Below are 25,505 nucleotides of genomic sequence, written 5' to 3' on the forward strand. Positions count from 1 at the left end.
ATGGTACGTGTTTGTCAAGTCAAGTCAAGTCAAGTCAAGTCAAGTCAAGTCAAGTCAAGTCAAGTCAAGTCAAGTCAAGTCAAGTCAAGTCAAGTCAAGTCAAGGTCCATGTTTTGTTTTGTAGTCAGGGTTATTGGTGTTCACGTTTGCAAATAAACTGCACTTGGGTTCTTCATCTTCACGTCTTCATTATTGCCATCATTGTCAGCAGCCAACAATGTTACAGTCCTACCTGATTCAAACCAAAGCAAACTCAAAATCTAAAAATCCAAGAACAAATAAACAACAGAAAATAAAATGTCTCCAGAGACATGAACATACCCAGATTCTTAGCATTGTATTTAACAGAAATAAACTTTGCTGAAGTAAAACACAGGCAGAGTTTAGGACAAGATGACTTTTCCTCTCAGGTAGTCTTATTAAACAGGCCCTCTTCTCCTTGATTACATGAATTACCCTCATGCCCTTTTTACATGCTTAGACAGCCACCTAATTATGAGCCATTTCACATTTTTATGCCCCAGGGACCCTCCTGGTCCAACAATCATTTCCAGCTAAATAATTTGCTAAATCTAAGCAGCCTGTTGGAAGTCTTCAGTGGACAATAAAATGGCCTGCAACAACTGCACATAGCTTGTAACACAATAGAATTTACCTAATATCGATATGGAGTTGTTTACAATGTCTAGACCTTATGTGTGATTAATCACATATTATTTGTATTATTATATATGATGAGATTCTGCAACGGCACTCATTATCAGTTGTTTTTATGTTATGCATGTCTTAAAAAAGCTATTTAGAAAACAAGCCCTTCACTGCTAAAATAATTGTAATAAAAAATATCCTTAAAACAAGATAAATGTAATTGTGAAAAAAAAAAAAAAAAAAACATTGTAAGAAAGACTCACGTTTTCAAAGAATATCCTTTCAATTGGGTTTACTTTTCTTATCCCATTTTTCAGATTTTTGTTTTGTGCATAATCCTCACTAAATTTCATCACATGTTTTTGCCAATAAAGTAAAAGTAAACTTAATTTGAGATATACTCCCTGAAAACAATTGTTAATATAAATTTTGCTTCTTAAATAAATGTATCATATATGTATATGTGTGCATATATATTATACACACACACACACACATATATATTTCCTTATCTGTCACTCACTCGACGTTGTGTCGATGTAGTGACACTAGGGGTCACTCTTGGGAGCCCGAGACAACACTGATCATTGATAAAAGGCCAATGAAAATTGGCGAGTGGTATTTGCATACCACTCCCCCGGACATACGGGTATAAAAGGAGCTGGTATGCAACCACTCATTCAGATTTTCTCTTCGGAGCCGAACGGTCGATGTTTACTGAGCTGACTGTTCATTCACCTCTGCTGGATCTGACGGCGCATTTCAGCAGCTTCTCCCTCCTCTGCACTGGTGCACTGCAGAGAACGCCCCTGGGCGCTTCGGCAGAAAAAAGAGAGTATCTTTTTCTAAAAGATTATATTTCTCTAAAAGAGCGGCACACACGGAACGTCTTTTTAAAGACGCATCTTTTTAAAGATGCCTTTCCGTTTGTGTATTATTTCTGGTTGCGGTCGTTACCTTTCAAATTCTGATGGTCACGATCGTTGTCTTTCGTGTCTGGGCACGACCCATGTGGTGACAGCGTTCGTGGATGGATCATGTACTCACTGCGAGAACATGACCATGGCAACGTTGTGGTTGTGGCTTGCTTTCGTAAGAAAGCAAGCCACCCCAGCAGCTCCCCACCTCGGTCCTTCTACCTACGGTATGTGGCCAGCACGGCTAGCACTTGGGGCGATTTGGGGACCCCAATGGGACCGCCTCCGCCGGGTATCCCCCCACGGACCTCCCATTCCCCAGCACGTTTGTCTGCCCCGATCGGGCTTCTGGATGAATCCGCCAGCTCGTCTCACGGTGAGTTCGACCTCTTGTTCGGAGCCCGCGAAGCTGATGAGCTCTCGAGCGCAGCATCGGAGAGCGGGCTCGTCCAGTCGGACGCAGATGCCACAGCTGGGCTCCCCCCCCCGGGGTTCGGTTGCCCAGTCACAGGCTGATGCGGAAATGACGGACATGCTTTCCCGGGAAGCCGTGAGAGTCGGGCTAGAGTGGAACCCTCCGCTCTCCCCTGAACCCTCGCGACTCGATGATTGGTTCCTGGGCTCGCGGTGCTGCTCAAAGCAGCCAAGCCCCGCTCCAGTCCCTTTCTTCCCGGAAGTGCATGAGGAGCTGACAAGATTGTGGGAGGCATCTTTTACTGCCCAGTCCCGATCTTTCAGCTCCCCTGCCCTCACTACCCTCGATGGCAGGGCGGCCAGGGGCTATTCGGCGATTCCCTCGGTGGATAAGGTGCTCGCGGTGCACCTATGCCCGCAGAGTGCCACCACCTGGCGCAGACGCCCAAAGCTCCCGTCCAAGGCCTGTAGGATTACGTCGTCCCTGACAGCCAAAGCCTACAGTGCCGCTGGACAAGCCGCCTCCGCCCTGCATGCCATGGCTCTCCTGCAAGTCCACCAAGCCAAGGTGCTAAAGGAACTGCACGAGGATAGTTCCGCTCCAGACTCTCGGGCGGGCGATGTCCACCTTAGTCGTCCAGGAGCGGCACCTTTGGCTCAGCCGGGTCGAGATTGGTGAGGCCGACAAGGCACAGTTCCTTGCTGCCCCCATTTCCCAGGTTGGCCTATTCGGCGACACCGTCAAGGATTTTGCCCAGCAGTTCTCGACGGTGAAGCAGCAGACGGAGGCTATCCGGCACATCCTGCCCCAGCGCGACTCAAGATCCCGCACTCCGTCTGCTCGTTGCCAAAGGCGTCCCCATGCGGTGACTGCACCGGCTCTGCCGCAGCCCACCCCTTTGGCCCGGCCCCGGCCTGGAGCCCACCGCAGGAAGCAGATGCCACCCGTCTCACGGCCGGCCGCCAAGAACCCACGGAAGGCTTCAAAGCGCCCCTGAGACGGGTGACACGGGGATGACAAAACCCACCTTGGAGCTGGTAAGCAGACCACTCCATCCCACGATGGAGGGCCTGGAGGAGAATATTTTGTTGCTTTTTCATTTAATTTCACCGCATGCCCAAGTGGCTGCGGTACCCAACAGTTCAGCAAAAGAGCGGTTTTCTTGTTCCCTGGGTCACGTACCCGGTGTGCACGGCCGTCATCACGACCACCGTCCACCTTTTCATCCTTGCAGGTTTGGCACTCCAGTGGCGGTCTCCCCGCCTGTGTGTCCGGCTGTGGCACAACTTCGCCCCCAATGTGACAGTCTCCACAGGTCACGAGGACAGGCCTCTTCCTCCCCCGTCCCAGGCTGTTCTGGGGGTGGTCACAAGGAGCCAGGTAAGTGCTTCGATGTCCCTGAACTCAGCACTGCCACAACGTGGCACCTCGTGCTCCGCCCCACCGCGAGGCCCCACCTGCCGGTACGTCCGACAAGATTGTCCCCTTGGTCCCCCTCGCCTGGAGCTTGGATGCATGGCTTGCGCTTTCCAATTCATCACGATGGCTGATTCGGACCGTCCGACTCGGCTACGCGATTCAGTTCTCCAGGCGTCCGCCCAGGTTCAGTGGCATTCACTTCACCTCGATGAAGGGCAAGAATGCTGCTACCTTGCGTGCTGAGATCGCTACCCTCCTACAGAAGGATACGATAGAGCCTGTCCCTCCAGCCAAGATGAAGAAGGGGTTTTACAGCCCCTACTTCATTGTACTGAAAAAAGGCAGTGGGTTGCGGCCAATCTTGGACCTGCGAGTACTGAACTGGGCTTTACACAGACCCCCGTTCAAGATGCTGACGCAAAATATGCATTCTGGCAAGCGTCCATCAAGATTGGTTCGCGGCGGTAGACCTGAAGGACACGTACTTCCACGTCTCGATTCTACATTGACACAGACCCTTCCTGCGGTTTGCATTCGAGGGTCGGGTGTATCAGTACAAGGTCCTCCCTTTCGGTCTGTCCTTGTCCCCTCGTATCTTCAAGAAGGTTGCAGAGGCAGCTCTTGCCCCATTAAGGGAAGTGGGCATTCACATTCTCAACTATCTCAACGATTGGCTAATCCTAGCTCACTCTCGGGACCTGGTGCTCTCGCACCTCAGCCGACTAGGGCTTGGGGTCAACTGGGAAAAGAGCAAGCTCCTCCCAGTTCAGAGCATCTCTTTTCTCGGTTTGGAGTTGGACTCAGTCTCATTGACGGTGCGCCTCATGAACGAGCATGCACAGTCGGTGCTGACCTGTTTGAAGGTGTTCAAAAAGAAAACAGCAGTTTGCTCCTGGGGCATATGGCATCCTCAGCGGTGGCCATTCCGCTCGGGTTGATGCATATGAGACCGCTTCTGCTCTGGCTTCATGTCCCGAGATGGGCATGGCACCGCGGGACACATCGCGTGGCCATCACGCCGACCTGTCACCACCTCTTCAGCCCTTGGACCGACCTTTCTACAGGAAGGCGTTCCCCTAGAGCAGGTCTCCAGGCACGTCGTGGTTATGACAGACACCTCCAAAATGGGCTGGGACGCTGTTTGCAACAGGCACACAGCTGCCGGCTTATGGATGGGCCCGCAGCTGTGTTGGCACATCAACTGCCTCGAGTTGCTGGCAATTCTGCTCACCCTGTGGAGGTTCTGGCTGTTGATCCAGGTCAAGCACGTGTTAGTTCGGAGAGACAACACGGCAATGGTAGCATATGTCAACCGTCAAGGCGGTCTGCGCTCCCGCTGTATGTCACAACTCGCTCGCCGTCTCCTCCATTGGAGTCAGCAGCACCTCAAGTCGCTGCGAGCCACTCACATCCCGGGCAACCTCAACACTGCAGCGTATGCGCTGTCACGGCAGGTTACCCTCAGGGGAGAGTGGAGACTCCACCTTCAGGTGGTCCAGCTGATCTGGAGTCGATTCGAACAGGCACAGGTAGACCTGTTCGCCTCCCAAAAATCCTCCCACTGCCCGCTCTGGTATGCCCTGACAAGGCACCTCTCGGTATAGACGCGCTGGCACACAGCTGAACCCCTGGATTTCGCAAATATGTGTTTCCCCCAGTAAGCCTACTTACACAGACCCTGTGCAAGGTCAGGGAGGACGAGGAGCAGGTCGCCTGGTAGCACCCTACTGGCCCACCCAGACGTGGTTCTTGGACCTCACGCTTGTGACAGCCCCCCCCCCGGCAAATTCCCCTGAGGAAGGAGCTTCTTTCTCAGGGACGGGGTACCATCTGGCACCCGCGACCAGACCTCTGGAATCAATATGTCTGGCCCCTGGACGGGACGCAGAACACTTAAGCGATCACTCAAGCTAGGGCCCCCTCTATGAGGCGCCTGTATGCCTTTAAGTGGCGTCTGTTCGCTAAGTGGTGTTCTTCTCGACACGAAGACCCCCAGAGATGCACAATCGGATCGGTGCTTTCCTTCCTGCAGGAGAGGCTGGAAGGGCGGCTGTCCCCTTCCATCTTGAAGGTGTTTGTAGCCGCTATAGCGGCACACCACAACACAGGGGAAGCATGACCTGATCATCAGGTTCCTGAGAGGTGCCAGGAGGTTGAATCCTTTCAGACCGTGCCTCTTTCCCTCATGGGACCTCTCTGTAGTTCTTCAGGGTCTACAGAGAGCCCCCTTTGAGCCCTTGTAGTCAGCTGAGCTTAAGGCACTCTTCTTGAAGACTGCCCTCCTGACTGTGCTCACTCCCATCAAGAGGGTAGGAGACCTGCAAGCGTTCTCTGTCAGCGAAGCATACCTGGAGTTCGGTCCGGGCTACTCTCACGTTATCCTGAGACCCCGACCGGGCTATGTGCCCAAGGTTCCCACGACCCCTTTTAGGGACCAGGTGGTGAACCTGCAAGCGCTGCCCCAGGAGGAGGCAGACCCAGCCCTGACGTTGCTGTGTCCGGTGCATGCTTTACGCATCTATTTGGATCGCACACAGAGCTTTAGAGTCTCTGAGCAGCTCTTTGTCTGCTTTGGGAGACAGTGGAAAGGAAGCCCTGTCTCCAAGCAGAGGATCACCCACTGGCTCATTGACGCCATAACTATGGCATATCACGCCCAGGACGTGCCGCCCCCAGTAGGGCTACAGGCCCATTCTACCAGGGGTGTAGCGGCCTCCTGGGCCTTTACCAGGGGCGCCTCTCTAACAGACATTTGCAGAGCAGCGGGCTGGGCAACACCCAACACCTTTGCGTGGTTCTACAATCTCTGGGTGGAACCGGTTTCGTCCCGTGTAGTGGCATGCACAAGCAGGTAAGTCCGGGACAGCCGGCTGGGTGTATCTCTTGTGCATAGTGCCTTTCACCTCCCCTGAGCTGAAGACGTGCGCCGTTAACTCCCAGTAGTGTTCACAAACTGTGTTCCCTGGTTGATTTCCTCCGAGCCCTGTGGCAGACAAGTTTGCGGAGAAACTCGCTGCCGGCTCAGTACATGTGCTAACTAAGCCCTGAACTGGGGTAGTTGCTCTGCATGTGGTGGTTCCCCGTAGGTAACCCCATGCGACGTATATCTCCCGCTAATTCGTTTCCCTGTTGGCAAACTGCATCTTCCTTGGGCAGAGGCTCCTCTGCCCCAGTCACCATGCTTGTAGTAACTCCTCCCCCGTAGGGGAGGGCCTACCATGGGACTTCCCCACATGGCATACTTCCGACATAGCTCGGCAAGACCATGTGACGTATTTCCACTTAAATATTCCCCCCGCCCTGGGTGGGGTGTGGTCTCCGAGGTGTCTTCCCCTTGGGAGGGACACCCCCCGACTTGACCTGGTGGCCCCAGTCAGTTAATCCAGTCATGGCTTCTTATCCCCTTTTTTTTTCCACTGCCCAAAAAAAGGGGATTATAGGCCATGACTGGACTAGCCCATCTCTATCTTTTGGGTAGTCGACTTGTCCCTAAAGGGCCGTTCGACACTCATAACAGTGTTAGGGGAGGTTACGTGTTGGCCTGGTGCGCTGGCTATGAGGCACACAGTGGTCTGCCCATCACACACAGCAATTCACGTAACACAGTTCAGCCAGTTGCAGCGTTTTGTATAGGGACCCCTAGTGTCACTACATCAACACAACGTCGAGTGAGTGACAGATAGGGAACGTCCTGGTTACTTGCGTAACCTCCGTTCCCTGATGGAGGGAACGAGACGTTGTGTCCCTCCTGCCACAATGCTGAACTACCCGCTGAAATGGCCAGGACCTTGTCTCGGCTCCTCAGCACAAAACCTGAATGAGTGGTTGCATACCAGCTCCTTTTATACCCATATGTCCAGGGAGTGGTATGCAAATACCACTAGCCAATTTTCATTGGCCTTTTATCAAAGACCAGAGGTCAGGGAACGGAGGTTACGCAAGTAACCAGAACGATAAATATATATATATATATATATATATATATATATATATATATATATATATATATATATATATATATATATCACACACATACATACACACACACACACACACACACACACACATTATATACATACATATATATATGTGTGTGTATAATATATATATATATATATATATATATATATATATATATACACACACACACATATACATTATATATACAGTTTTGCTCAAAAGTTTGCATACCCTGGCAGATGGGAATCTTGTGAAAATTGATGGCAAGATGAATGCAGCATGTTATCAGAAAATACTGGCAGACAATTTGCATTCTTCTGCACGAAAGCTGCTCATGGGACGCTCTCGGACTTTCCAGCACGACAATGACCCTAAGCACAAGGCCAAGTTTGACCCTCCAGTGGTTACAGCAGAAAAAGGTAAAGGTTCTGGAATGGCCATCACAGTCTCCTGACCTTAATATCATCGAGCCACTTTGGGGAGATCTCAAACGTGTGGTTCATGCAAAATGACCAAAGACTTTGCATGAGCTGGAGGCATTTTGCCAAGACGAATGGGCAGCTATACCACCTGCAAGAATTTAGGGCCTCATAGACAACTATTACAAAAGACTGCATGCTGTCATTGATGCTAAAGGGGGCGGTATGCAGACTTTTGAACAGGGGTCATTTCATTTTTTTCTTTGTTGCCATGTTTTGTTTTATGATTGTGCCATTCTGTTATAACCGACAGTTGAATATTAATCCCATAAGAAATAAAAGAAATTGTTTTTGCCTGCTCACTCATGTTTTCTTTAAAAATGGTACATATATTACCAATTCTCCAAGGGTATACAAGCTTTTAAGCACAACTGTATATGTATATATATATATATATATATATGTCAGGACAACAAAAGGATACCTGAAAGAACATCTCCTGTTTGTATGACCCTACAGTATGCAAATATATTAAAGGAATAGTTCACCCAAAAATGAAAATTTACTGATAATTTACTCACCCACAGGCCATCCAAGATGTATCCACCTCATTGTTTACAAGAGGAACTTGTGCTGTTCACAAACCAAAACAATTTCAAAACAATATAAAATACATTTAAAAATCATTTCCAAATAATAATAATTAAAAAAATAATGTAGACAATGACGCGCTTCCTGACTCCTCCTCCACGTGACGCGTGACCTTACCAATGAGCTTATGTCATCCCTCTCATGAGTGCACGTCACAGAGATGTAGGGAAGCGAACATTTGTAGTTAAAAAGTATATAAGTATTGTTTTGTTTCTAAAAATAATCAATCGTTTGCGTTCAGAATAACTTTATTTGTCGACTGGAGTCGTGTGGATTATTTTGATGCACCCTAAATATGCATTTTGGACCGTCAAAAAATGGAGGACATTCACTTGCATTGTTTAGAGGAGGCGGCCTGAAATGAAATCCAGAAAATCTTAAATTCTGTTTTGATGAAGAAAGAAACTCAGATACATCTTGGATGGCCTGAGGGTGAGTAAATTATCAGCAAATTTTCATTTTTGGGTGAACTTTTCCTTTAAATTTGCTATCACCAAATTAATTACTGAAAGTCTGACTTTGTTTTGATTCAAGAGGCTTTTCACGGAATTCCCCTTTTAAAGTAAATGGTATACTGCACTACCAAAGTAAACATTATGCATCTGCTTTTATGATCAAAAACCCTACCCAACTTAACAAATTGATTCACTAAGAGCAATCTGAATACCTGACAAGCAACTCCATTAACATTCTGCTGGGTATGGCATACAGCTCTCTAATTGATTCTACATAAAGACATTTGATGAATGATCTCAAAGTGGAATAATATGCTAGACCTTTGAGATAACGGCATCATCCGTCTGGACTTAACAGAGTTAAGCTGTTCACCACAGTGACATATTTAACATCTAAGCCAAACTGGCACCATCACTCAATATGGTGATGACTGCACAGTGTTAGAATAAGCACCCGTGCTTCAGGCATACAGATATTGTCAGATTTAGTAATTAGTTAAATGAATGAAAACAAGAAAAAATATTACATTTAAAATGTGATAAAAAATAAGTCATGGTGAACTGTTTATAATTGTTTATTAAGATTTGTTTTCTTTATAAAATAAATATATTTTAGAAACTAACAAATGTACATAGTGCCTGCTTGCATTGGCAAGTCCAAATGTAGTGAGTTGTACATTTTATATTAAATAAAGAAATAAGATCAAGTAATGCAAAAAGACTCATGACTCTTTGTAATATGCTAACATGCTATAACTTAATATCAGTGCCAAAAATTAACCATGGTTTCTAATGCCAAAAGCTCATCAAAACTCCATTAAAAGAACTGTGCATAGTTAATTTTCAGGAGACGTTCAGGAGGTGAACAAACCATGAAAAAGAGAACCAGTTTCTATTACACCTGCAGGATAACAAGGCTAATGGCATAAGATGATATTCACAATCACGGTGAGCCTTTGAGAGGCAGGAGGCAACTCTAAGTTTGCCTTAGGTGATTACTTTGCAGGAATGAGATTAATAAAAAATGTCCATTAGTGAGTGTAAACGCTGTGGGAATGGTGTGTTCTGCGTTTCTGTGAGCTGCCTGCATCTCATCACGTTGATATGTAGTGCAGATGAGAACACTCATAGTGCCCCTGGCAAAAAGTCCCTATAATCATGAAGCTCAAAACCTTTCTGACACACTTCAAAGGTCACTGCTTTTTCCCTTTGATTTCCTCATTAAGTGAAAACACCAGGCTTACTACTCACAAATGACAAAAATTCTCGAAGGAATAGTTCACCCAAAAATGAAAATTCATCCTTATGTCATCCAAACTCATATGAATTTCCTTTTTCTGCAGAACACTAAAGGAAAATATATTGAAGAATATCATGGCCACACATATATATGACAGTGACTGGGGCAGTCAAGCTCCATTTGACACTATATTCCAAGTCTGCTAAAGTTTGAAATACCTCAGTTTAAGTTGTTATTCACTGATAATCTTCCCCTCTAGTGAGCTGAACTCGAGAACCGAAATAGTCAAGTCGTGAACAAATCATTCAGACCTTTTTGGTGAACAGGATCAACTGATACATTGAATTGACTCAAAAGAACAATTCATTTACGAAATGAACAATGCCATTTCTTTCATGAACATCATGATTTTTACTGAAAAACGACTTGAATTTCAGTCTGTTTCTCACATAAAGCAATTATATTGCTTCGTAGGACTTGGGATATAACACAGTCGAATGGACCACTTATGGTACTTTTATAGTGCTTTTTTTGTTTTGTTTTTTTTGCAGTCATTTGCCTCATTGGCATTCATTATATGGAAAAGAGTTGCAAAGATATTCTTCATAAATTCACCTTTTGTTTTCCACTGAAGAATAATATAATTTGGGATGACATGATGGAAATTAAACAAGAAAAGATTTTTATTTTTGGATGAACTATTCCTAACTTAAACATTTCTGTGAGTAAATAAGTAAACAGTGTTTTACATGGGACATTATAAATGACATAATTTTATAGTTTGATGCATAATAATGTTCAAAATCAAATTTCTTGCATTAGATTTGTGCTTTGCATACACGAGAGTAAACAAGAAAAAACTTGCAAGTGCTGCTTTATGGGTTGGGATAAGGGTCAAAAACAACTTTGATATTCAATCAGTCATGCTTTCTGTTATTCTGTGCAAACCATTTACCCGGACTAATATTAGAAGATTGCTGTTAATGGTACATATTTAGATGGGAAGAGAAAGCCTTCAAACTTCATGGTTGCTCTCTTGAGAGCATCTAAAATGTCATATTCATTCATTATGGGAGCATGTATTCATCTGAAGTAAACTGAATAAAACTAGATTGGTATACCAATGGAACATTTGTATTAGCTGTTTTCCACACAAAATAAGCAGCTTTTGAAGAGGACTGCTGTGGACCTATTAATTGCTGCACTGTTTAGCATTTGCTTGCATCTAATTAAAAAACAAACAAAAAAACATCAGTTCATACCGAGACATCTTGCTGAACTTTGCATGAGTTTCAGGTATGTATTATAAATGATTTATTAGGAACATACTATACACAAATCCCAGGGGGCAAATGAATGATGACAATTTATTTTACTTCATTGTATCATTATTTTAAATTCTCAGGTAGGGTAGTGTTAGGAAAGCAGTCTTTTCAAGGGCAGTATGGCAGTACAAACCTATATTTTTCACAGGAGTTAGACCAGCAGTCCTACTATTCACGTTTTAGAGTCACTGTCACTTCTGATTAATTGAGCAACTGATCAGCCAGTGCTGTTTAATTGACCAGTAGTAGTGACTATAGCTAGCATCTCCTCTTGCATCCTTGGTATCTATAGTGTTTCTGTAAGGTAATCATTCTAATTCTTCTTTATAGCTTTGTAGAACCCTTGACTACGAGTTTATGTAACACCACACACTTAGCCTGAATACAACATTAAGCTGCTATCCTGCACTTCTTCCTGTGTAAGAAAGTGGTTTACATTAACGTATTTATGTGATAAATCACAAAATACAATAATGCAAACATCATAAAATGGAGGGTTCCGTAACAGCAGGAAAACAAAACAAAATACATTGTATTAAAGTCCTACTGATAGTTAAGAGAAAAAGAATAACACAATAGGTGTTCATCATCCTGTGAAATTTAAAGTCTGGTCAGACATACTCAGGGCAGTCTAGAAGTCTGCAGGTGTGGAGCAAAAAGAAGAAAAGGTGGCAAGTACAAAGCTCAGATGAATTGGTAACCACCTCAGGCCTCAGACAAAGACAGTCGAGGCTCAAGAGGGCCACAGAGTAAAAGGGGAAATGCTCTCTTAGAATCAATGTCCCTCCAATTCTCAACTCATATATCAAACCGTCAAACTGAACATTGGAAACACAAGGTATAAATGGCTGCAGCACAGAATTCATATGAAAATCTCAGGCTGTTTACTTTACTGAGAAAATAAATCAAAGAAAACATCAGTTTGTCAAGCATGCTAAAAACAACCCCGTATTTCATTCTGTGCTTACTCCTACAGTGGCAGGATCTAATATATTAAATTGAATGCACTTGGCACAAATACAAGAAAATGTAAATCATGTAATCATTTACATCATTAGAGAACTATTGCTTTAAATTAAAAACCCATATCCCAGCCTGAAACCCACTCCCCTTCCACTGCACATTTATACATCACAACCTCATAGTTACACACTCTCTCAATCCCAACAATAACCAAGAGCACACGGCACAACTCAGCATGGCTTTAAAAGCCTTGCAACGTTAACCATCTTAAAGCAGCCCTTGCCAAAGAACATGCCACAGCCCCCTGTTAAATTTTATCCCATCTCCTCATGTGCTCTCTGCTGGTATTGATTCATACTCTCTGTGAATATCCAAGGAGCTGAATAGGCACTCTAAAATGTTCAGCATGCTGTTCTGAACGGAGTCCACTTGTTCTGCTGGCCAGTACTCATCCAAACTGGACCTGAAAAAAAAAATAAAATAAATAAATAATAATAAAAAAAAGATATTAAAGGAATAGTTCAGCTTAGAGGTATAATGCTATGACATTTTCACAATATGATAACCATCACAAAAAAATACCACTGTATTACGGTATCACGGTATAAAGGTGCATTGCTAATATTAGCAGTTAAAAATTTAATCATAGCTAAAATTAGACTAGAAAAAAGACATGTTTCCTACTGCAATTTAATTGTATGCCATACTGTAAAACATATATATTTTTAAATTATTATTTTAAGATTTATGTAACTGAATTAAGAAATGTTTTTTAAATGAGTACTGCCAAAGTTAACAGTTCAGCATTTGATTCAGTAATTGGATGTTTCTGTAATTTAGTTTCATTTTAAACAATACCTACTGAATACATAAAATAAATGATACAAATAAATTATTATTCTTTTGCAGTTTATTTGTTTATTAATTAATAAATAAATTAATGATATTTATTTATTTTCCCAGTAATGTCTAATTTCTGCTACAGTATCATTAAAGCACTTTGTAAACACTTTTTAGTACTTTACAAATAACATATAATATTATTAGTTGTATTATCCCTTTAAGCTCTGAGGGTGTTTTGAAAGATTTCCTGTTTCAGTGGCATACCCAAAATTAAAGGCTTATAACTCAGGATTTTTTATGATATAGATTATGATACATTTGGAGACTCAGCCTAAAAATCTGCTGAATTGAAATTATATATCTCTGGGTGTAAATAAGGTGGCTCTGAAAAATAGTTTTTTGTTTTGTTCCCAATCATGTCAACTGTATCTGAGAAAAAAATTGTGTTGATATGACAAAGCAATTAAAAAGTTATAGCATTACAAAACTAATTTATCCTAGTGTCCAAAAACGTCTCCATGTGTCCAAAAGCCTCTCCAAACAAATAAAACATAATAATTGTACATAAGAACTAATTACACATACAAACATATCAGTGACTAAAGTTTTGCATAGCATGCAGACATGATTTTAGTCATGAGATTTCACAGAATGAGTGCCTTTTGAATCATTGAGTCTGTGTCACTTACATAGCACCATCTCCTGGTGGTCATATGTAACAATGTGCTTTGTGTGGATTATCTAATGATCTATGCATCTGATTGTATGTGGGCTCGTTTGAAAGATAATTGCCTCTAAGTAATGGTATGTGATATTTTATGTTCCGTTTATTTTTCGTTAAGTTATAAGGGAAAACACGGCATACAAGCAACAGCAACATAATTGTCAAAGACATACTTAGGTATTACTTGCTATTTTTTGTTTGTGAGTAAAACAAATAGTCTGGTTGTATTCTATTCTTTGAGAGCTTTCCAAAAACTTATGACACATGGCAATTTGATGAGTCTGATGTTTTTACTGATTGCAATATGTACAGTGCAATTATTTTTTTGTTTATGTTTTTTTTGATGATCTAAAGGGAACACTTCTGTTTTGGTCATAATGCCTGCATGCATTGGAAAGCAGAGCTTCTAAGCTTTCAAACGATACCTATTTTTGTTGGTCAAGACTGTAGTTATTAATATTATTTAAAAAAAAACAAATGTCACAGACCTGCCAGCAGGCCGGGCCCATCTGAGCTTAAAGGGTTAAACACACTGTAGGCCTACTGTTTAGCTGCACTTAAGCAAATAATTGCATGAACAAACAGTCTGCCTATCATAACGATGCATATTATAAGCACTTAAATACATTTGCTGTGTTCGTGTGACAGAAAACAAACATAATGTTAGTCTGCATGTAAACCTAATGTGCCATTACAAATCATGTAAAACTGCAATGTATCTGGTGTTGTTCTTGTTTGTTTTTTTATGAAAGGAGGTCTATATTTTATTGTAAAACATATAGGCCTAATGCATTTTCACTTATATTCATCACTGTAAACCTTATAAACTGGGTAACTAAGAAACATTGATGGTGCCTCATAGGTCTTAAAAATAACCCAATAATTCCTACAGTGGATTTCAACCACTTTTGTGGGGGAAATAAATGTTCAGGCTCCGACATGTCTGTGAGCTGCTGCTGTGTATGCGGCATGTGTGTGTCACCTTTAAAATGGAGTAACGGTTGAATGCAAAATGAGGAAGTCGCAATTTAGAGAAATGTTTTTATCACGTCAAGTTTATATAATGCTGTGTGATTCTCTTAATTTAACTAATTTGGATTTGAGAAAAGTTGAGAAAACCTCACTTTATATTCATGCAATACCGTAAATGAGATGTTGTCAATGGTATGAAAAATGCTTGTTTTAAAACCAAGGTATATCGTGAAACCGTTACATCCCTAGTTCAGCTAAAACTGAAAATACTCACCCACACATCTTTCAAAACCCATATGACTTTCTTCTGTGAAACACAAAATGAGTCATTTAAAGCAGAATGTTGAAGTTCTTTTTACCTTTGTTGGGCCTCATGTGCTAAGATAGGAGACAAAGGCAGGCCTACACACAGTCATAAGCCTGGCTAAGCCCTGTAGGAACACTCGAAGCAAAACAGCACCAAAATCAAACAAAGAGAGTCCAAACAGACTACAGATCCCATCAAGCCTTGCTCACTTTACACCTAGGTGTGAAATTCTGAAGGATTGAACTCTCAACTCCTATTGGATGAAACGCACGACAGAACGTATCCCTCAATCATGATGTCATCGAGAGTATAAAACCCCAGAGATTCCTCCCATGCCTTGCTTCCAGCGACAGTATGCGCCACGTCTAGTTGCAGCCCTGCTGCTCCTAAGTGTAGCCTCGTTGCCCAAGGAAGTAACGTACGTACCTGAACTTTGACCATACAATCTCCACCTCGCTGGACGAGCCGAGATTCTCTGGTTTCCACCGAGCATGCTAACAGATCCGAAGGAGACCGCCGAGCAATCCGCATCTCAACTTTTTGCCTGCAGAAGTGAAGAAAGAAGATTTCTCCTCCTCCTTCAACCGAGTCGACTTCGCTGATATCTCCGCCAACCTGTGATAATCAGCCGCCATACCGCCCGCCGACAGAGCAAGGAAACGGCCTCCTGTCATCACCCAAGCTTCAAGGAACCGAGTCGGAGTCAAACGACGGACGAACACACATTCAACACACGTCCTCACGCGATTCAAGTAAGAGGTTTATGTCTGGTCAGAGATAGATTATTATAGTGTGTTATTCTTGTGCATCAAGGTTATTGCTGCCGAGTCTGCTCATTGATGCTAATAATACTCAAGGTATTAATGTAACTCACTGTTACGACAAATAAGATTTGCTGTGTTGTCATCCAACCACATTGAGCTGTTTGTGCATTTCCGCCATCACGGGTGAGACCGGCACACTGAGTTTATCCATTAAAGAACCATCTCTGAGTGATAAAACTAACGGTTGCCGTCTCTCCCACAATCGCTAAACTGGCTTCGGTGCTGTCACCCTGTTCTCTCTCGTACTAACCGCACACACACAACCCCTCACAAACATACCAGCACACACATTTGGTGAACAGAAAACTTGGCGACAGAGCCCAGCGTTAAACGGGCAGACGCCATTAACCAGTCTCTCCACCCACATTTGCGGCCACATTCTCTAGCCGGAAACCTTGCATGACGTACCCTCCACGAGAGCCACACTCGCCCTTTTGTGCACTCCTTCTCTCCTTACACACACACACACACACACACACACACACACACACACACACCACCTACACTCCTCTCATGTATCATAGGCTTATCTATTACCATATCTAATCATGTTACTGTTTAGTTTGAAGTTGGAAGTCGGAAGTTTATCAACTGCATTGTATTGATTATTAATTGATATTCCTGCATCAATAAACTTTGTTATACTTTAAAGAGAAGTGTTTTGGTATTGTTCTGCATGCACCTGTGCCAAGGGCTGGCAGGGCATGTCAGTGCTCGGATTCAAGCCTTCATTTTTCCTTTTTTTGAATGTCGATATTCTCCGGACGTTGACATTCGTAAGAGAACAATCCTATATTAAGACTGATATACTGTCTGGTTATTAGTCCCTGATTACAGGGTGGTGCCCCAGCAATATTAATCCTTATTAATATTCTATTGATTTTGATAATTGATAGTTATCTTTGATGATTGTTGATTTGAAGGATTATAAGCTAATGTTGATTCTAATCAATGTTCTATTGATTTTAATTATTAATAATCATCTTTGGTAATTATTAATTATTGCTAATAACCAAACACGCTCCTGAACGAAGCCCCAACACCTTATAATCAACGGTGATTGGTGACCAAGATTTTCCAGTGAATAATGACTTAAATTTCAATCTGTTCCTCAAACAAAGCTATGGTGTGGCTTCAGAAGACTTGAATTATATTGCACAAGTCATATGGACTACTTTAATATCCTTTATGGAGCTTGACAGCCCTTGGTCTCCTTCCACTTCATTGCGAGTTCTGTTAAACTACTCTTTTGGTGTTCCACTGAGGAAAGAAAATCATATAGGTTTGGAACAACATATGGGTAAGTAAATTATGACAGACTTTAATTTTTTGGGGTGAACTATCCCTTTAAAGAAAGATTATAATCTCAATATACATCACAAACTGGAAAATATATCTGTTGATGGTTACGCATCATCAACCAGAGAGTATTAAGAGAGTGGGTAATGAGAAATGTTCTCATGGACTGCGAGGGGCTAGACTCCACCTGACTCACTGACATAAGAATGAGACTGATGAGTGTGATAATGAGATTGTGCTCATTAAACAATGTGCTAACAGATCACAGGGACACCAAGACTCACACAACACAATCTGTCTCATTTTTTTTTAATGTAAAAACATTGACAGATAATTAAAAATGCTTTCGGTCATTCTGACAGATAAAAAATAAGGTATCTGAAATATATATATATATATATATATATAAAATGAGACAGAAATGTTCATACATTTTATTACTAGGTGCCTAATGATTTTATATCCAACAAATGTAACTTAAATGCAGGTACAACATGGGAAATCAGAAATAAATAAAATAAATGATTTTACATTATCAAAAGCAACACTCCAAGCCTCTAACTTCTTGGTTCATACTCCATGTTTACGAACAGTTGGTAACTCCAATGAAATAAGATCTAGTAAAGATATTACTAGAAGGGCACATTGCATGCAGAGGGTTTCAAAGATTTACTAAAAATGTTTTTGTAGCTAAGGTGGATGAGTACATTTTGAGAGAAATTTTTTAGAAAGAATAGTTTTGGATTTAAAACATTCATGTGATATTGCTTGGTTTTTAAGCAAAGCTACCACGAGTCCACGAGAACGTAAGAACACAAAATAACGCACATTGCGCTACAAAGCACTATACAAATAAAAATGACTTTATTTTATCATATTTCAAATTATTAATCTTTACATTATCATTGCAAAGCCCATACTCTGGGTGTCCAGCTTCGATATTACAATGTCACATCAAAATGTATTTCTTAATTTGTATCAGGAATACACATCAAAGCAAAAAACAATGCAGAAAACAATGTTAATGGTCAGCATTTGACTGATACTAAACATACAGTACTGATGTTTATTTAGCTATTTATTTTATTTTTATTTATTCTTTATTTTAATGGTCAGCATTTGACTGATACTAAACATACAGTACTGATGTTTATTTAGCTACTTATTTTATTTGAATTTATTCTTTATTTTAATGGTCAGCCACTGACTGATACTAAACATACAGTACTGATGTTTATTTAGCTACTTATTTTATTTGAATTTATTCTTTATTTTAATGGTCAGCCACTGACTGATACTAAACATACAGTACTGATATTTATTTAGCTATTTATTTTATATGAAGAAATTCTTTAATAAAGGAGTAAAAACTCCTTTTTGTTTTTATTAGCATTTTTCATACTGTCCCAACTTTTTTGGAATTAGGGTTGTATGTTTACTTCATATTTCTTGAGAAAAAAAAATCCTTCATGTTTTCTGGTAAATAATGCAGTCAGAAAAGCATTCAGCTGTGAAACTCTCTAATATGTATGTTATAATTATTCAGAAAGCTAGGTGGTTCTAGAGGGTTATATTCTCAATCAAAATCTTATTACATTTATTTAATTGTTAATTTGCTTACTGCCATTTGAATATGTTTCTAAAGATTGATTTATTCCAAATAGGTTATTTTATTTAGGTTATGAATACAGGACAGTTGTAATCAAGGATGCACATTTAACAAAGTGGCAAATAACAGTGTTCAATTATATTGGTATTCAAGAGGAGCTCTCAAATTGCGTAGAGAGACACACCCATCAGCTTGAAGATCTGGAAGCTGCATTTGCTGACCTGGTGGAGGATGACAGTCAGGAAACTATAGATCGTTTAGCAGCAAACCCTTCGTATGTAATATAAAATATTATTTAGTGTGTTTATTAAGCAATTTAAAATTAGTGATAGTTGGCTGGTCACCACAATGTAAGCAAAACATACACACACAAACACATGTTTGGTTTTCTATCATGCTGGGAAATTTCCATTGACTTTAAACTACTGATGTTTTCTATCCCCTAACTCTACCCCTAAACTTTAACCTAACAAAAACCTTTCCATTTTTTTATTTGTATTAAATTTCATTACTTTCAAATATTTAGTATGTTTATTAAGGTGTCCCCTTGTTCCCACACACACCACCCACACACACACAAATTCACCATTTCATAGTCTGGTGATTCAGTTCGATTCTTAAGGCTGTGTACAAATCGGGCGAGAGATTTCATTCTGCAAAAAATAAAAAATAAAAATAAAAGAGAGAGAGAGAGAGAGAGAGAGAGAGAGAGAGAGAGAGAAAAGTGATGAAGATTAAAAAAAAAAAATCAATGCATGAGGCTGTATCATCTCCTGCTTGATTAAATGCATATCTACCATATACAGCAAACAATCAAGCCAATGATTCGCTGATATGAAGCTGTAATAAAAAAAACTGAGCCTGCGGCTCTGCAGTCACTATGATAGCAGAAATGCATATGAAAGGTTTGCTGCTAAACGATCTATAGTTTCCTGACTGTCATCCTCCACCAGGTCAGCAAATGCAGCTTCCAGGTCTTCAAGCTGATGGGTGTGTCTCTCTACGCAATTTGAGAGCTCCTCCTGAATACCAATATAAATAAACACTGTTATTTGCCACTTTGTTAAATGTGCATCCTTGATTACAACTATCCTGTATTCAGCAAGGTATGCATCATAACCTAAATAAAATAACCTATTTGGAATAAATCAATCTTTCAAACAGAGGTACAAATTATTTGACAAACATTTCCCGCTCTAAACTCTGATAGACTGAACCAGTTCAATGTATTTGTAAAATAGCCAATATACTGTTACTGCACATAAATTGAATTTGAATTATTGTTGCTACATTGCCAAATTGCTTGGCAACTGTAAACAGCTTACAGTTAAGCTAATGAACATTACTTGCCAGTAGAACTGTTTGTTATGATTATTTGTATTAATAATAAATGTAAAGGTAAACTGTATAATTGATGCTCAAACAAACAGAGAAATGTTTTGAAGTGTTTATACTTTCTGGGGGAAATCAACTTACAAACGGCATACTTAATTGCATATTAAACTGTGATTTACATTTATGCATTTGGCAGACACTTTTATCCAAAGTGCATTCATGATATACATTTATACAGTGCATTTATCAGTTTGTGTACTCCCTGGGAATCGAACCCACATGTTGGCGTTGCTAGCACCATGCTCTACCAGTTTAACTACAGTAACCCATATTTGAACATTGGCATATTTTATAAAATCGCTGAGGTCTGTTTAATAAAAGTATTAAGTCACTGGAGGCTGTGGACTTAAAACAAAATGTTTTTCTTTCAGTTCGTTCTGAGCAGAAACTGTATTTTTTCGTTCCGGTTCCAGCGTTCCGCAACCTCCTTTCCAACTGGTAACCGGTTTGAATGAAATAAAAGAATGGTTTATAACTTTCTTTTTAAAATGACAGTACTGTGCTAAAGGTGGGTGATATACCAGTTGCAGTGTTGCCAAATCTCACAAGAGAAACAAGCACCCTGGTCTGGAAAAACAAGCAACAAAATAAATAAATAAATAAATAAACATTTTCAAAAATCCCCCATTCTATCAGAATAGAAATCAGCAAGCACAGTATACCGTAACCTATATAAAATAACATCTTTTCAATAAATGTATTGTAAATATTAAATATATCCCCCATTTTTTTACAAATATACATCTGGTCATCTTAAATCAATTAATAGCCAAAACCTCTCTCTCCTGCATACACACTGTATGGGCACGTTTAAACTAAACTTATCTTATGTGAATTGTTTTATTTTAATTATTGAATAATTGTTTAATTATTATATTTTAATTATTTGTTATAATTAAAGATCTGATTCTGAGAAACCCCGCAGAGTCAAATCTGTATTAATGCATCATACCTAACGTTAATTCAGTGAAGATGTGAAAATTACCAAGAAATGTACTTTTTATCTCAATATTTTTTCATGCATCTGGATTGATCATGCATGTATATGTAGTAATTATAGGTCTTCAGCACATCACGGAAGGCTACATGCACAATGTGCAATTAGGCAAAGAAATGTGTGATGCAGCAGATTCCTTCAAGATAAGTATAATGTTCTACTAAAAAGATTGAAGCCCCATTTATGGGCAACAGGAAGTGGTGTTATTCCAAAAATTTACTGTGACACTTATTTGTTTATTTTCTCTTTAGTTCTAGTTCCGTATGGCCTCAGAAGATCTCTAGCAACTGCTACAGTCTTGTTGGCTATGACTGTGAGTAAACAGTACCTCTTAAATTGGTATGGAACATTTAATTCATAACCTCCATTACCTCATCTGGATCCTGCTGTGGTGTGCTAAAGCTGTATAACTCTTGCAGGAGAGCATACTCTTCCTGTAAGATGACAACAGTGGAAACACAAAAGCATGTATCACTCCAGACAACATATTACACCAATGTACTGTATATTAACAGTACATACGATCATAACACACGTTGGATGAATAGCCAGTCAAGACTGGTTATTTAACCTGGAGAATCAGTATCTTAAATGTCTACAAAGCTGTGAACATCTTTGCTTTCCTATAACGATGTCACAATATATGCAGAAAGAACTGCAATTGCCTAAGAAACAAAATGAATATAAGAATGGGTCTGCTTATGACACTTCATCTGAGTATGCATCTCCTTGAAAAATTTCAATGTCAAGTATGAAGGGGTCAGTGTGCTCTATAAATGATAAAAGCTGGTTTGTAAGGTAGCTTGTTAACCCCTCATCTGCTTTCATGGCAATGTCACTGCCGTTTCCTCATGCAGTTCTGCCATCATGTGGTTGAGAAGAGGAAGTGCAGGGGGTGTCCATTTTTGAGCGCTCATCACTCGTTTGATCTACTGATCTTGCAGGAACAGTTTTAGGTAGTTTAGCACTGCTTTGTCAATTTTTACACTCCCTTTTCTGAGAAATGTGGACAGGATCCACTCTAATTACATTTAAATGCAATTCTTTTGGGTTTTCCAGTTGATCCAGTGGAACATAAAGGGCATCACTCAAAAAGTAATCGTCTGTGCTTGTAACTCTGCAAAGGAAAAATAATTATAACACGTTTGTTCCAAACCTGTATGCCTTTACTTTCTTCTGTGGAACACAAAAGGAGATGTTAGGCAGAATGACAGCCTCAGTCACTATTCACTTTCATAGTATGGCAAAAGATGCAATTAAAGTGAATGGTGACTGAGATTGACATACTACCTAACATCTCCTTTTGTATTCAGTGAAAGAAAGAAATGCATACAAGTTTGTATAAACAGGAGAGTGAGTAAATTATAACATAATTAGCATTTTTTTGGTGAACTATCCATTATACAGGTATGGCATACATAATTATAATTATAAATATAATTATTATACTGCACCTAATGGAAGTGGTGGAGGAATATTTTCCCATACACATAGTGTGCTCCCCTTCTTTGATCTGCTGAGCCCAGTAGGGATGCAGCCAGGCAACGTGGGATATGTGTCCAGCATACACCATTGGCATAATCCAATTCTCAATACTCAGCTCACTGTATATGGTTAGTTGATGCATAACATATCCATGAGCTTTTTTAAAATCAACATCAAGATGTGCGTGTGTGTGTGTGTGTGTGTGTGTGTGTGCGTGTGTGCGTGCGTGCGTGCGTGTGCGTGTGTGTGTGAATGTGGCTTTGGAGGAGTAGGAGAAATATTCTTAAGGGGTTTGTAAGTGCCGTTCCTGTGTTTCTCTCTTGGTTATTATTGTGCCATTTGAGAACATTCGAAATAATAATGCCTCGGAATTTATATAAAATTAAGACCACTCATGTGAGATGAAGAGTTCAGTCATATCAGTAACCTTATAAAAACTCTTTTATTCTACATGAAGCAGGGGCGCCTTATGGGGGCAGCCATGTTATGATCACATGACCAGCTGAACACTACTCGCTTAATCTCAGTTACTGCCCTGTTATTGGACACTTTCACTCATGGATTAATTTATTCCTGGTTTACAGTGCATAGTAAATTTCTACAATGGAAGTGGTAACTGAAAGCTGCTGTGTTTGAATGATGCAGCACCCAGGCCACTAGGTATCAGTGTAAGCCATACTTCGACATACTTCAAAAAATTACTGCGTGCACCTTTAAGTTAGATGACGAATCCTTTGATGCTAAGAACATGTTCACTATCAGCAAGATTGTGCACTGATATCCATTTAAAAAAAAATTGTAATGTATAAAAATACAATCATTTCTGTATCTCTAATTATTGAATACATTTATTTTTTTTCGTGACATGACATATCATGGAAAAATATACCTCCATAGGTCCCTATCTAGTTGGCTACTATACAAAATAAATAGTGCCATAATCAGAATCAGAATCAGAATCAGCGTTATTGCCCATTATGCTTACACATACAAGGAATTTGTCTTGGTGACAGGAGCTTCCAGTGTACAACAATACAAAAACAATACAAAAACAGCAGCAAGACATAGATAATAATAAAAAATAAAACATAATTATACAAATACGTACAGAAACACACATACATACATAAACACATACACATGGGTAGTGCAAATCTAATATAATCTGTTATGTACAGAGCAAATACAAATCTGTTGCAAATGTTTTTTTTTTGTTGGTTTGTTTTCAGAGGAATGAAATGGCAGAAGAGGTTGGATGTGTTGGATAAATATAAGAAAGACTAAACTGTGTATTGCACATAGTTATTGCTCAATGGGGCAGTTTAACTGTTCATGAGCTGGATAGCCTGAGGTAAAAAACTGTTCTTGTGCCTGACGGTTCTGGTGCTCAGAGCTCTGAAGCGTCGGCCAGAAGGCAACAGTTCAAAAAGGTAGTGGGCAGGGTGAGTGCGGTCCAGAGTGATTTTTCCAGCCTTTTTCCTGACTCTGGAAGTGTATAGTTCTTAAAGGGGGGCGGGCAACCAATAATCCTCTCAGCAGTCCGAACTGTCCTTTGTAGTCTTCTGATGTCTGATTTCATAGCTGAACCAAACCAGACAGTTATTGAAATGCAGAGGACAGACTCAATGACTGCTGAGTAAAACTGTATCAGCAGTGCCTGTGGCAGGTTGAATTTCCTCAGCTGGCAAACGAAGTACAGGTCCTGTGAGATGGTAGTGCCCAGGAACCTGAATGACTCCACTGCTGCCACAGTGCTGTTTAGAATGGTGAGGGGGCTCAGTATTGGGGTGTTCCTCCTAAAGTCCACAATGATTTCCACCGTTTTGAGTGTGTTCAGCTCAAGGTTGTTTTGACTGAACCAGACAGCCAGCTGTTCAACCTCCCTTCTGTATGCAGACTCATTGTCATCTCGGATGAGGCCGATGACAGTGGTGTCGTCTGCAAACTTCAGGAGCTTGACAGAGGGGTCCTTGGCGATGCAGTCATTGGTGTAGAGGGAGAAGAGTAGTGGGGAGAGCACACATCCCTGGGGGGCACCAGTGCTGATTGTACAGGTGCTAGAAGTGAGTTTCCCCTGTCTCACAAGCTGCATGTCTGTCCGTCAGCAAGCTGGTAATCCACTGACAGATAGACATGGGAACAGAGAGTTGGTGTAATTTATTCTGGAGTATAGCTGGGATGATGGTGTTGAAAGCCAAACTGAAGTCCACGAAAAGGATCCTTGCATATGTCCCTGGTCTGTCCAGATGTTGCAGGATATGATGCAGTCCTATGTTGACTGCATCATCCACAGACCTGTTTGCTCGATAAGCAAATTGAAAGGGATCTAGAAAGGGTCCAGTGATGTTCTTAAGGTGGGCCAACACCAGTCTCTCAAATGATTTCATGACCACAGACATCAGGGCGACAGGTCTGTAGTCATTAAGTCCTGTGATTTTTGGTTTCTTTGGGACAGGAATAATGATTGAGCCTTTGAAGCAGCATGGGACTTCACACTGCTCCAGTGATGTATTGAAGATCTGTGTGAAGATGGGGGCCAGCTGGTTAGCACAGGATCAAAGACATGCTGGTGAGACACCATCTGGGCCTGAAGCTTTCCTCGTCTTTTGTTTCCGAAAGATGCGGCTCACATCACCTT

At 41.0% G+C, this 25,505-nt stretch overlaps 1 pseudogene; it reads right to left on the reverse strand.

The window, feature by feature from the left end:
* Positions 1-12,739: 12,739 nt before the first annotated feature.
* LOC127442715 (UPF0489 protein C5orf22 homolog) lies at positions 12,740-23,009 on the reverse strand (annotated as a pseudogene).
* Positions 23,010-25,505: the final 2,496 nt, after the last annotated feature.

Source organism: Myxocyprinus asiaticus, chromosome 6 (assembly GCF_019703515.2).
Source record: "Myxocyprinus asiaticus isolate MX2 ecotype Aquarium Trade chromosome 6, UBuf_Myxa_2, whole genome shotgun sequence".
NCBI lineage: Eukaryota > Metazoa > Chordata > Actinopteri > Cypriniformes > Catostomidae > Myxocyprinus > Myxocyprinus asiaticus.